Consider the following 11,987-nt stretch of genomic DNA (forward strand, 5'->3'; position numbering starts at 1 on the left):
CAGACATCAAGTCCTGGATGAGAGCTAACTTTCTCCAATTGAAGGTTGACAAGACCGAGGCGCTCCTGCTTGGCTCCCATCAGCGCCTTCTCACTTCAGGCACTGACAGCATCACTATGCATGGATGCACATCTCACCTCAGCAAGCCAGTACAGAACCTTTGTGTCATGTTCGACTCTCAACTTCCTTTAAATCCCAACTGCGTGCCACGGCCCATTGAGGCTTCCCCCATCTCCACAACATTGGCTGCCTCCATTTATACCTCTCCCCTCAGACCAGAGATCCTCATTCTTTTATTAGGTCCAGGCTTGACTATGCTAACTCCTTTAGGCGTTATGAAGCTAGAGAAAAATATTACTGTGTGCTTGAATTACATCAAATAAAAGAGAACTGACTCATTGAACCACAGGATGCTGACTCATTCCCAGATCCCAACTTCCCTGAAGTGACTCTTGTGACAATATCAAAACGTACCTTCTGCAGCACTTTAGTAATACTCCTTGGACCTTCAAATGCAAGCATTGGGTTTATAGCCATGCTCAGGGTAGTGAATGGACCATGGCATAAATAATTCTACCACTGAATTTATGTGAGGTTTCTGTTGTGCTAGCGGGTAAATCCCTTTAAGTACTTCACAATGTTCGGGACTCAATAGAGCAAAGAATATAATATTCTCTTCAACTATGCATGAGTAATACATTGCAGAGAAGCCTCATCACAGATGATTGAAGACAGCTGAACATCACAACAAAACCTTGCATTTATATAGTGCCTTGCTCATCAGGAGGACACTCCAACTGACGTTGGGCAGTCAAGGGTTTGCACCTGAGCTGAGCGTTGTAGTTAAGAGGGATGGAAAGCAAGGGGAGTGGAGATGGGAGGAAGATCAATGAGAAAGATCTTGAGATGGGCCTTGAAGGAAGCAAGGGAGGGGCTGAGCCAGAGGTACTCTGGGAGGGAGTTCCAGAGGGTGGGGGCAGAAAGGTTGAAGGCCCGACCGCCGATGGTGAGACAGCCATTGTCCACGTGAGCGAAACGCAGCAGCCAATTGCGCGCATCAGTGTCCTGCAAAAGGTCGTGGATTGAGTGACCACATTTTTGTTGCATGATGGTGGGGAAGGGGTGGGTTTATTACGATCTGGCAATCGACTAACAATTAGATTATTGCTAGATAAACAGAGGTGTGTGGAATAAGAAAACTTGCCTAAGGTTTTGCCCCACCTGGGAATCCAACCTAGGTCCTCTCGCTTGCGAGGCGAGGGTGCTAACCACTATGCTACCGACTCCACTGGCCAATTAACGTAGCCAATTTACACTGGCCATGTCAGTTGAACAAATTGAAATACAGTGAATGAAGAAAAATGAATGAGTTCGGGGAGAAAAGTCATTAAAAGAGAACCACAAGTTAAAGCCATATAGAGATTTTGTTACACTAAAAGTGAATTGTTTCTATGAGTGAAAGAATTTAAGAACAGAAATCAACCAGGAGGGAAGTTTTCACGTTACGCAGTCACTCATATATAAGGTCAACATAAAACACTCCCTTCCTCAAAACCCTCTGCACCTGCAAAATCGCAAAATTGTGTTTCTAGCCACCTTCTCGGTAACAAATGAATTATGAATTATGGTCATTAAAAAAGAAATCTGCCAATAAATGGACAGCCTGAACCCAATTATCAAATAAACGTATGAAATTTGCGATGCTTCCTAACAGGTCCATTTATTAGTGTGATCTGTGATGGAATGTGACATTTTTCAGCTGTACTCGGTTCCTTGTCCATCATCTCTTGTAACACTTGAAGAAAATCTCTCTGCTACACCTTCTGGCAGTTTTATTTCCTTTCATTGAGATTCATGTAATATTATTATATGATGACCACCTTTTGCATCAGTGCAGCTAACTGGTCTGCTGGCGAGATCATATCCACTTAAATTATCTAACCAGGGAGATCCCTAAATGTGTAGGAAGATTCTTAAACATCAATAGACTTGACCTTTTGTCAGAGGAGCATATTGCATTTGGTGAGGGGTGAGGGTGTTTTTCTCAGAGAAGCAGTGAATAATGATAATATTCCTTGCATTTGATATGGAGCCTTATCATGTGGTTGAGACATCTCAAACCGCTTCACAGTACATATTGTAAAGTTGTTTGAGTGTGTATTTTGTGGGCGAAATGTCCATGGGATCATTTGGTTACACAACACATAAAGTCCCTCACACCCAAGGGGAGATTGAATTGCTCACTTCCACAAAACACAATCCAGCCCTTTTCAGTCTGGTCACTGCAGGCCCAGATGTGAGGGGAAAAAATACTCTACATTATTAAATGATCCAAATAATAATCCTTACATTTGATATTAAGTCTTTCACGACAAGAGGATGGCTTGAAGGGGCTTCACAGGATAGATATGCTGTGTATTTGGTAGACGAATGCTGCAATAAATAAAATACCAATTGATAATTACAACAGTAAAAGCAACCATAAGGCTTCTTCAGTCTCTGGCCTGTTCTGTCACTCCTGGAGATTGGCCTCTGTACTCTGGGTTATGGAGGGAGTAATCAACTAGAGATTCTGCTCTTTATTGCTATCCAATAACACCCGCAGGTTGTCAATCTACTGTCATAGGTTATTGTCGTACGACAATAGGATCTGGCTCAGTGGCTGTATAACCGACTGTCAAATTACATTCCAATACTCACTGCCAGGGCTCACATTCATAGGCAAGGCACCAGCAAAGGGAAAAGGAGAAGCTTGGCAAGGAAGCTGACAAGGAAAAATAATTCAATCATCTGAGGTACATCAATCAATGAAGCAAATTTTTACACTTTCTTTTTTCCTAGACCTACTGACAAGATTGTTTTTTTGGTGCATGGTTAACAACCACAAGGCCTACTGAGTACACCCTCATGACGTTGGCAGGATTTCAGGTTGGCTGTGCATCACATTAACGGCTGTTGTGCATTAGAACACCTCATGTAAATCATGATGATTTGGTTACTGCTAGGCTATTCCACAGACAAATGTGGACACCTCCTGTTGTTGAGTTTAACACTGGAATCTCCGCTTGGTATTTGTGTTCTCTCTACAACAAAAAGCATGTGTCGAACTGTAATTTGATACAGATTCACTTGTGTCGTGCCATGGGAAGTAAGTCCCATATTCTGTAAATAAGGCCTCAGTTATGTTTATAATAATCCTTGCATTTGATATAGCGCCTTATCACATGGTTGAGATGTCTCAAAGCGCTTTACAGAATATATTGTAAAGTGAATTTGACTGTATATTTTGTAAGTGAAACGCAGCAGTCAATTGATCACAGCTGTGTCCCGCAAGCAGTCGTGGATTGAGTGAATAAATCATTATTATTTTATTCTTGCAGGGAGTTTTACCCCAGAAATTTGAATCATTTACATTCTGTCAGAAATCAAGATGTCTGTCACTGTCCAGACATATTGTTAATAATTTAGAAACTCATTTATTATAGATATGTCTTAAATGTATTCTAGAAAACAAATGTATTGCCGACACGAAAAAAAATCCTGAAATATATTTGTGGGTCTTCTACCATTATTCCAAAGTATATAAATGCTTTTGACTCAATATAAATTATTCAGCTTTGATTCCCAAGAATTTTATTGCCATAGAGATCTTTTAGTGGTCGTTAAAATAAGTTCTGATGAAATCTCAGAGGATATAGTAAAATGTTTGAGATGCACTGTTAAAACCTACTGTATCAGACATGCTTTACGAATTCAGTAGGAATGTCTCACCAGAGTGGAGGCAGTTTAATGGGCTCAGTGGAATATTATGCCTGGTATGATGGTATCACAATCCACTTAGGTAAAATTACACAGCTTAGCACATGAGGTACAAGTGAGAGTGGCACAATTCAATGGAAGGTTAAATCCTTAACCACTCGCTCATTCTGCTTTTATATATCAAAATAAATCCTTCCAGTTAAAATTAAAGTTTTATGATTGGAAACATTTTTGTTACTAAGCAATTCATAGTTTCAGGGCACAAAGTGTCAGATTATGCAGATCGGACAGCCATTGAATCAGTGTTGAGAATCCATTAGGAGCTGTGCCAAACGGTGGCGTGAAGAGGGGCTACTCCCATTTTTTACCTCAGCCAGGTTTGTTAGTGAAAAGTGCTGACTGCTGGCAAAACACATTTCCATTTGAAGATTTCAAATCACATCATGAGTCACCACCTTTCCCAGTCCAGAGACTCCTTCTACGCACCTAGCAAACACTTAAAGCACTTAATCCACAGGGAGTGAATCACCCACAAGCTGTTTTTACACACGTCCACCAGTCAGTTACAAAGCAGAAGACGCATCGGGCAATGTCTTGGCAGTAGGTTTTTCTCCTTCTCCTGGCCAACAATTCTCCCAGATAAAATTGGTCATTTACTTTATGACTTTTTGTGGCACATTGCTGTGCCTAAATTGCCGGCTATAGTTTTCACCTACAAAACACACAGTCACTACGCTTTATACAGTAAATCTCGCAAAGTCCCTTGAAACATCCTCCTGAAGTGAAAAACACCATATTCAATGGAATGATTATAATTTCACTATTATATTAGTCCGGAAAAGAGAGACGCTTCAGCTGTGACATATTCATACCTAGGGTCACCTCCCCCTCCTCCCTTGAGCAGTAATATAAGTATATCCTGTGAGGCCTTTTAAGTCGTATCAATGACGTGATAAGGCGCTATATCAAATGCATGGATTATTACATTATTGTCTTCCTCGGGCTTCACTGGACTAGGGGACATAGGTTTAGAGATGTAAAGGGCGACTTCAGGGCAGATACCAGGAAGTTTTTCTTTACTCAGAGGGTAATCAATGACTGGAAGAGGTTGCCAGGAAAGGTGATGAAGCCCAGGACACAAGACTCATTTAAAGCAGCTTGACCCAATGAATGGGGGAGGAACGTAGGGTAGGTGGTCTGAAGAGATGAGTTCAGATGGGCCGAAGGGCCTTCTTCATCCAGACCAATCTTGTGATGTTTGACACAAAAGCTAATTTTCAGGATCAATTAATTCTCAATGTAAGATCAATACAACAGTGTGAATTTCTTTATTGGATTACAGTACTAACAGTTCTCCTTAACTAACATCTGCTTTGGTGTGTGCTTTACATCGTCAAAGTTCCAGACCGCTCTGGTATGAAAGAAAGTGCAACACCTGCAATGAAAGGTTTATAATGGGATCCACCTGCCTTATTCCAGCAAAAAAGTAGGTCCCTGGCAGTGATGGAGTTAAAGCACGCTTTTGAACTGAAATCTCATGAAAGCAGGTTTCTTCTCCTGACATCAAGCAGTAAGATGTATACACCTGATGGAAAGTGTATCTATATGATTGTAGCTGGACAGATTAAATTCATGAGGTTTATATCTGAACATCATCTCGATTAAGCTAAAGATGCTGGTAAAAACTTCCTGGTATCTGCCCTGAAGTCGCCCTTTACATCTCTAAACGTACGTAAAGACCATTCAGAGTTTGACAGTTGTTCAAGGAAGTACAGTAGCTACCTGCATCCAAATAAAAGCAAAACAGAAAGCAATCTTCTTAAGTTCTTCTAAAAGAGACTCTTTGCTTAGGTTATTTTACAAACTGCCATCGTCTATTCATGTAAACCTTTTTAATTGCTTGCCCCCCAAATACACAGTCAAATATACAGTCAATTCATTTTACAGTATATTCTGTGAAGCGCTTTGGGACGTCTAGAAGACGTGAAAAGCGCTGTATCAAATGCAAGGATTATTATTATTATTATTATTCATTGTTCCTGGTGAAGTTCGTGAAATGAACGTGAAGACTGAGAATAAGTCCAATCTAAATCTTGTCACTTCAGACACTGCAGTGTCTTAAGACAGCTTTCAATTTTGAAAAGGTTATTTTCTTCCCCTCCCCCAAGTTCAAACGGAACGCTGGAAACCACAGCAACTGTGAGCTCTTGGTAATAGAAACGGAGCCATCAGCGATGTGGCAATCCTGTATGTTCAGCAAGCGGATGTGTGTATTCAAAGTGCCGTCTGTTCATCCGTTACACCCACTGTTGAACTACCACATTAGCTTCTAAGCTGGTTGCAGCACTGTGTGCTTCTGTCACTTCAGCTCAGACTGAAGCAACCAGCTGAATTCTGTTCCCCTGCATCCTTCCCACATTGAAATCTATTGCGTCAAAGCAAATCCATCACATAGAAAAGCTCTATTCTCATTAAACACTGGTCATTGTTCCAGTCAGAACAATGAAAGCTGGGACTGATCGTGCACAGAAGATCTGGTTTAACATTGCAAAATATATAGAGTCAACAGAGATATTTATAAGCACAAGTATTACTGTCAAGGGACTAAAGGGAAAGGACGGGTTCACAGGCCTTGCTTCAATTCCCTGGCGTACAGTTTTTTGTTCAATTACAGCTTCAAAATATGGTGCAAAATAATTTCTTAGTTGAAGAAGCTGAATTTATTCTCACCCACAAAATATACAGTCTATTAACTTTTACAGTATATATTGTGAAGCGCTTTGAGATGTCTCAACGATGTGATAAGGTGCTATATCAAATGCAAGGATTAATATTATTATTATTTTATAATAATAATAATCCTTGCATTTGATATAGCGCTTTTCACGTCGGAAGGACGTCCCAAAACGTTTCACAGAATATACTGTAAAGTGAATTGACTGTATATTTGTGGGTGAACGCGGCAGCCAATTGCGCACAGCAATGTCCCACAAACAGCCATGGATTGAAAATGACCAATTTATTATTGTTTTTGGAGGGATTATTATTAGGCTCTGTGTGGAGTAAGGAAACTTGCCCAAGGTTTCGCCCTCTGCCTGGAATTGAACTCAGGTCTCTCACTTGCAAAGCGAGTGCTCTAACCACTGAGCTACAGGACTCCATTTTGTCTTTAGAATCAGCACTAATTTTACTCTGGGTTGCAAACAGCAAAGTTCAGAGTACAGTAAATATGGAGGGAGTTTCTCCCAGTGTTCTGGCCAACAATCCCCAGGTAAAATTGGTCATTCACTTAATGGTTGTTGTGGGACATTGTTGCATGCAAATTGGCTGCTGTGTCTACCTACAAATATAGCCTTACCTACAAATACACAGTCAAATTACATACCCTTTACAGTACATTTTGTGAAGTGTTTTGAGATGTATTGCCAACGTGATAACATAACATAACATGTAGGAGCAGGAGTAGGCCATTCGGACCTTCGAGTCTGCCCCGGCATTCAATCATGGCTGATCTTCTAATCTAACTCCAGCTAATAACCTGACCCTGCCTTATCCCCATATCCCTTAATCCCTTTTGCAATAAGAAATCTATCTATCTCAGTCTTGAATATGTTCAAGGACTGAGCGTCAACAGCCCTTTGGGGTAGTGAGTTCCATACATTCACCACCCTTTGAGTGAAGACGTTCTTCCTCAACTCAGTGCGAAAGGGCTGCCTCTGATTTTAAGGTTGTGACCCCTGGTTTTAGTTTCTCCAACCAGGGGAAACAATCTCCCACGATCTACTCTATCATGCCCTTTGATGATCTTATAGGTTTCTATAAGATTCCCTCTAATTCTTCCATATTCTAGAGAATATAGGCCCAAATTGGTCAGCCTACTCTCATAACTCAACCCCTTCATCCCCGGTACTAACCAAATAAATCTACGCTGCACCCCCTCCAAGGCAAGTACACCCTTCCTTAAATGAGGAGACCAAAACTGCACACAGTATTCCAGGTGTGGTCTCACCAGGGCCCTATACAGTTGCAGCAAGACTTCCCTACTCTTATACTCTAATCCTTTCATAATGAATGCTAACATACCGTTCGCCTTCCTAATTGCTGCTGCACCTGTATACAAAATATAAGGCACTCTATCAAATACAACGATTATTATATTACGCTTTTCAATCTTGTGAGCCTTGGCTTGTCACACAGGTTTTCAATATAGGAAATTAATTCAATTAAATCAGGTAGACTTGATCATTTGGGACCTGATTTAAAAACCTTAAATTATCAATCAGATCCTTTCAAAGGAAGGCACCGCAGCCATTACACAGGCAGAGGTAACCCTCTTTTTGTGCTCATTTTATCCAGTATCTGCAATGACATTTTCATGTGATCATTATTCATTTATGTAGTCCAAAGTTACCAATTCCTCACACAACCTTATAAACTACTGACAGCTTTATTTGTGATTTGCGGTTCATCATAAGAGGGCCTCCTTTGACAAAGTTGCTAACTTAAGCTAGATTCTCAGTGCGATCTCCCTTAGGTACTTTATTTCCTTGAGCCCTCACATGGTTCACACATTTACGGTGTTGGCAACACAAATGTTTGAGTCTTGGGAGACTTCAGAAGTTGAAACCTAAATCCAGAACCATGAATCAATGGCACAAGATTAGACATCAGCTTCAACATCTGATGTGATATTTGCCTGCATGAACACTGCAACAAACTCCTTGCTGCACAGTGTATTTCCATGATTGCCAGACTGAAACATTTTATTTCCATCTTTCAACTCTGATACTGGCCAACTGGATAAACATTCAAGCTGAATGAACAAATGTTCCTGGCCATAATATGGCATGGTCATTATTTGTTCATCTTGGTTTTAACATTTTTGTAATGTTTTAATTGAAAGGTACATTTAATAATAATAATCCTCGCACTTGATTATAGCGCTTTATCACGTCTTCGAGACGTCTCAAAAGGCTTCACTAAATATATTACCAAGTGAATTTACTGTGGGCAAAATATACATTTCATATAATCGAGGAATATTGGACAGGAGGAAATTTGAGACAGAAATATGTTGTGCACATCAAAATCTAGGTTAGATGGAAAGGCATCCCCTTTATGTTGGAGCCTTGGATATTGTAGAGCCCACGCTGTTTATGCTGCAGGACAAATGTCACAGGATTGATAAAACCAATTGATACAGATACACGCAGACATCATGCAGAGCAGATGTTTCTAATATAAATAATAATCCTTGCATTTGAGACGTCTCAAAGCGCTTCAGAATATACCATAAAGTGAATTGACTGCATATTCTGTGGGTTAAACGTACGAGCATAAAGCATGCATGCATTTCTGCACGTCGCACTTAGATGGAGAAAGTGCTCTTCTGGGAAGCAATAGCTTCACCATTGGGTTCAGGGCAATGGCCCAAACTGCATCTCAATCAGGTCCCCTGTAAGTTGCTTGTTGTTGAGGGCTTGTAAATCAATGTACGTGAAGTATTTTTTTTGATGCAGATGCAGTTTTTTTTCTGCAAGGCACTTTATCTGGTGACAAGGCTCCAGTAACTACTGTTTTCCTGACAAAGCAGTGATCGAGTATCTTATAATGAACATATTTTATATCAAAATAAAGCATGGAGTTAAAGAACAGACGTTTGTTTAACACAATCAATGTTAATGTTAAAAATAATAACCATTGCGTGTGATATTCATTTGCCTTAATTGCCCCATGATCCTAACCTGATTGGTAAGATTTGCTTGGACTGGTGGGTATGAAGATCCTTTGGAGAGTTTCAGAGCAGTAATTGCAGAGTTAGCATTGACTGAGCACTGTTCTCAGCTCCACTGAGCTTTTACATTCTGCCAGTGTGCAGGAACAAGAAATAATTACAGTTCAGCATAGGACAAGTGAAATGAAACCCTTGATCCCTTCAAGTACCAATTGCTTTTTTAAAAAAATAGCAAAGAAGACAATGTTTGTCGACTGTTTGTGGGACACTGCTGTGCGCAATTGGCTGCCGCGTTTCACCCACAAAATACACCGTCAATCCCCTTTACAGTATATTGTGTAAAGAGTTTTGAGACGTCTCAACAGAGATGATAAGGCGCGATATCAAATGCAAGGATTATTAGTAGTAGTAGTACGACTACACCAGGCATTGGTATTGAATTGCTATGACTTTTGTAGCTATCCATTAAGAAAGGTGAAGTAAACTTCAAGATGGAATAGTCCAATTCAAAACCAAATCACATTAGAACCAACCTGTTAATCAATTTGAGGAGGTGATTCTCCATATTTCAATATGGGGTTAAGATCCCATAACCATAACCAAACTTGCTGATTTCTACCAAATACCCATTTGCTAATTCAGTTGAATACACTGCCATGGATCTCAGGTGCCTGAATCAAATGCAATACTTTACAACCGTTTGTCATTTTTAAAATTATTTTTGAGCATTACTTGTATACATACGGTGTTTACTAAAACCTTATTAATAAGCTTCCTTTAAGGAAAACACATTACATATCGATAAGTTACAAACTGTATTCTAAATAATAATAATCTTTGCATTTGATATAGCACCTTATCACGCGTTCTAGACATCTCAAAGCGCTTCACAGAATATACCGTTAAGTGAATTGACTGTATATTTTGTGGGTGAAACGTGGCAACTACAGCAGTGTCAAAAAATTAGAAAGGAAAATTCATTCATTACCAAGATCACTCAATCCATAGACTATAGACAGTTTTGGATTGAGTGATTTCGGTAATACATGAATTTTCCTTTCTAATTTTTTGATGGAATTACTTCCCTCATAAAAGCGATCCACCAACTAGGTAAACAGAGTAAGAAAACTAGCCCAACATTTCACCCTGCCGGGAATCTAACCCAGGTCCTCTCGCTTGCGAGGCAAGTGCGCTAACCACTGAGCTACGGGACTACACATAACAGATAGCATTGCATATGAAAGCTACTGATAATCACGGTTTGTGTTTTGAATCGACTGTCCTTACTGAGTATTGAAGTGAAAACATGTAATGTGAGAGTTTTTTTTTGTTGCTTACACATTATTGTCCATCTCTGACGAGCACTTCAGGGAATATAAAGGCTAATGATTCAGTCACACAAGGCTCCTAGCAAGGGTAATAGTCATGATATTTGAGTACTGTATTGACACAACATCCTCTGCATCAGCGCCTTGGGACGTTCTCCCAACATGAAAGGCACTTTACAAATGTAATTTTGCATTTTTGTATTATTTAATGTAAAATTACATAGAACACTCATTTTAATATTAAGATGAGTGTTTTATTACTGAGTGAATAACACTGGGACCTAACAAGTTATACTTGCAAACCAAGCCCTTTCATTACTTATTACTTAACGGTATATTCTGTGAAGCGCTTTGAGATGTTTCAAAGACGTGATAAGGCGCTATATCAAATGCAAGGATTATTATTATTTCTTCCAGTTTGCCAATATTGCATTGAAAGATTCATAAATAGTTTCAGTGTATTTTGCTTTGAACAAAAAATAATCTGCCTAACTTCAACATCCGTTTTTTCTAGGAACAATTAAGAATTCCCCATAAAATAATATCACCAAATTCTATCCTTCCTAAAACATTTAAACTCGGTTAATCTACACTCAACTTTGTTTTAGCCACATTTCATTTCCTCTTATTATGGAGTGGAGTACTGTAGCTAAGTGATTAGAGCACAAGCGAGAGACCTGGGTTTGATTCCCAGCAGAACGAAACATTGGGTAAGTTTCCTGACTCCACACGCCTGTTTACCTAGCAGTAAGTAGGAACCCAGTCGTTAGTCGATTGGCAGATCGCTTTTCCGGGAATAATAAATAACTCCTTGAAAAAAAATTAATCACTCAATCCGCGACTGTTTGTGGGACGCTGCTGTACGCAATTGGCTGCCGTGTTTTGCCCACAAAATGTATATAGTCAATTCACTTTACAGGATATTCTGTGAAGCACTTCAAGATGTCTCAAAGATATAATAAGGGACTATATCAAATGCAAGGATTATTATTATTACTCTCACGATGACCACATCCTCCCTGCTTATGCGCTCTTTCATTTTGTTGCTTATAACCCTTGCATTCATATAAACACTAACAAGCCTTCTGAGTCCATCTTTTTAAAAAATATATATCTTGCTTGTGTTCTTTTTTTCCCTTGCCTTCCAAATTTGAATAAACCTTTCT

Source organism: Callorhinchus milii, unplaced genomic scaffold, assembly GCF_018977255.1.
Source record: "Callorhinchus milii isolate IMCB2004 unplaced genomic scaffold, IMCB_Cmil_1.0 Scaffold5, whole genome shotgun sequence".
NCBI lineage: Eukaryota > Metazoa > Chordata > Chondrichthyes > Chimaeriformes > Callorhinchidae > Callorhinchus > Callorhinchus milii.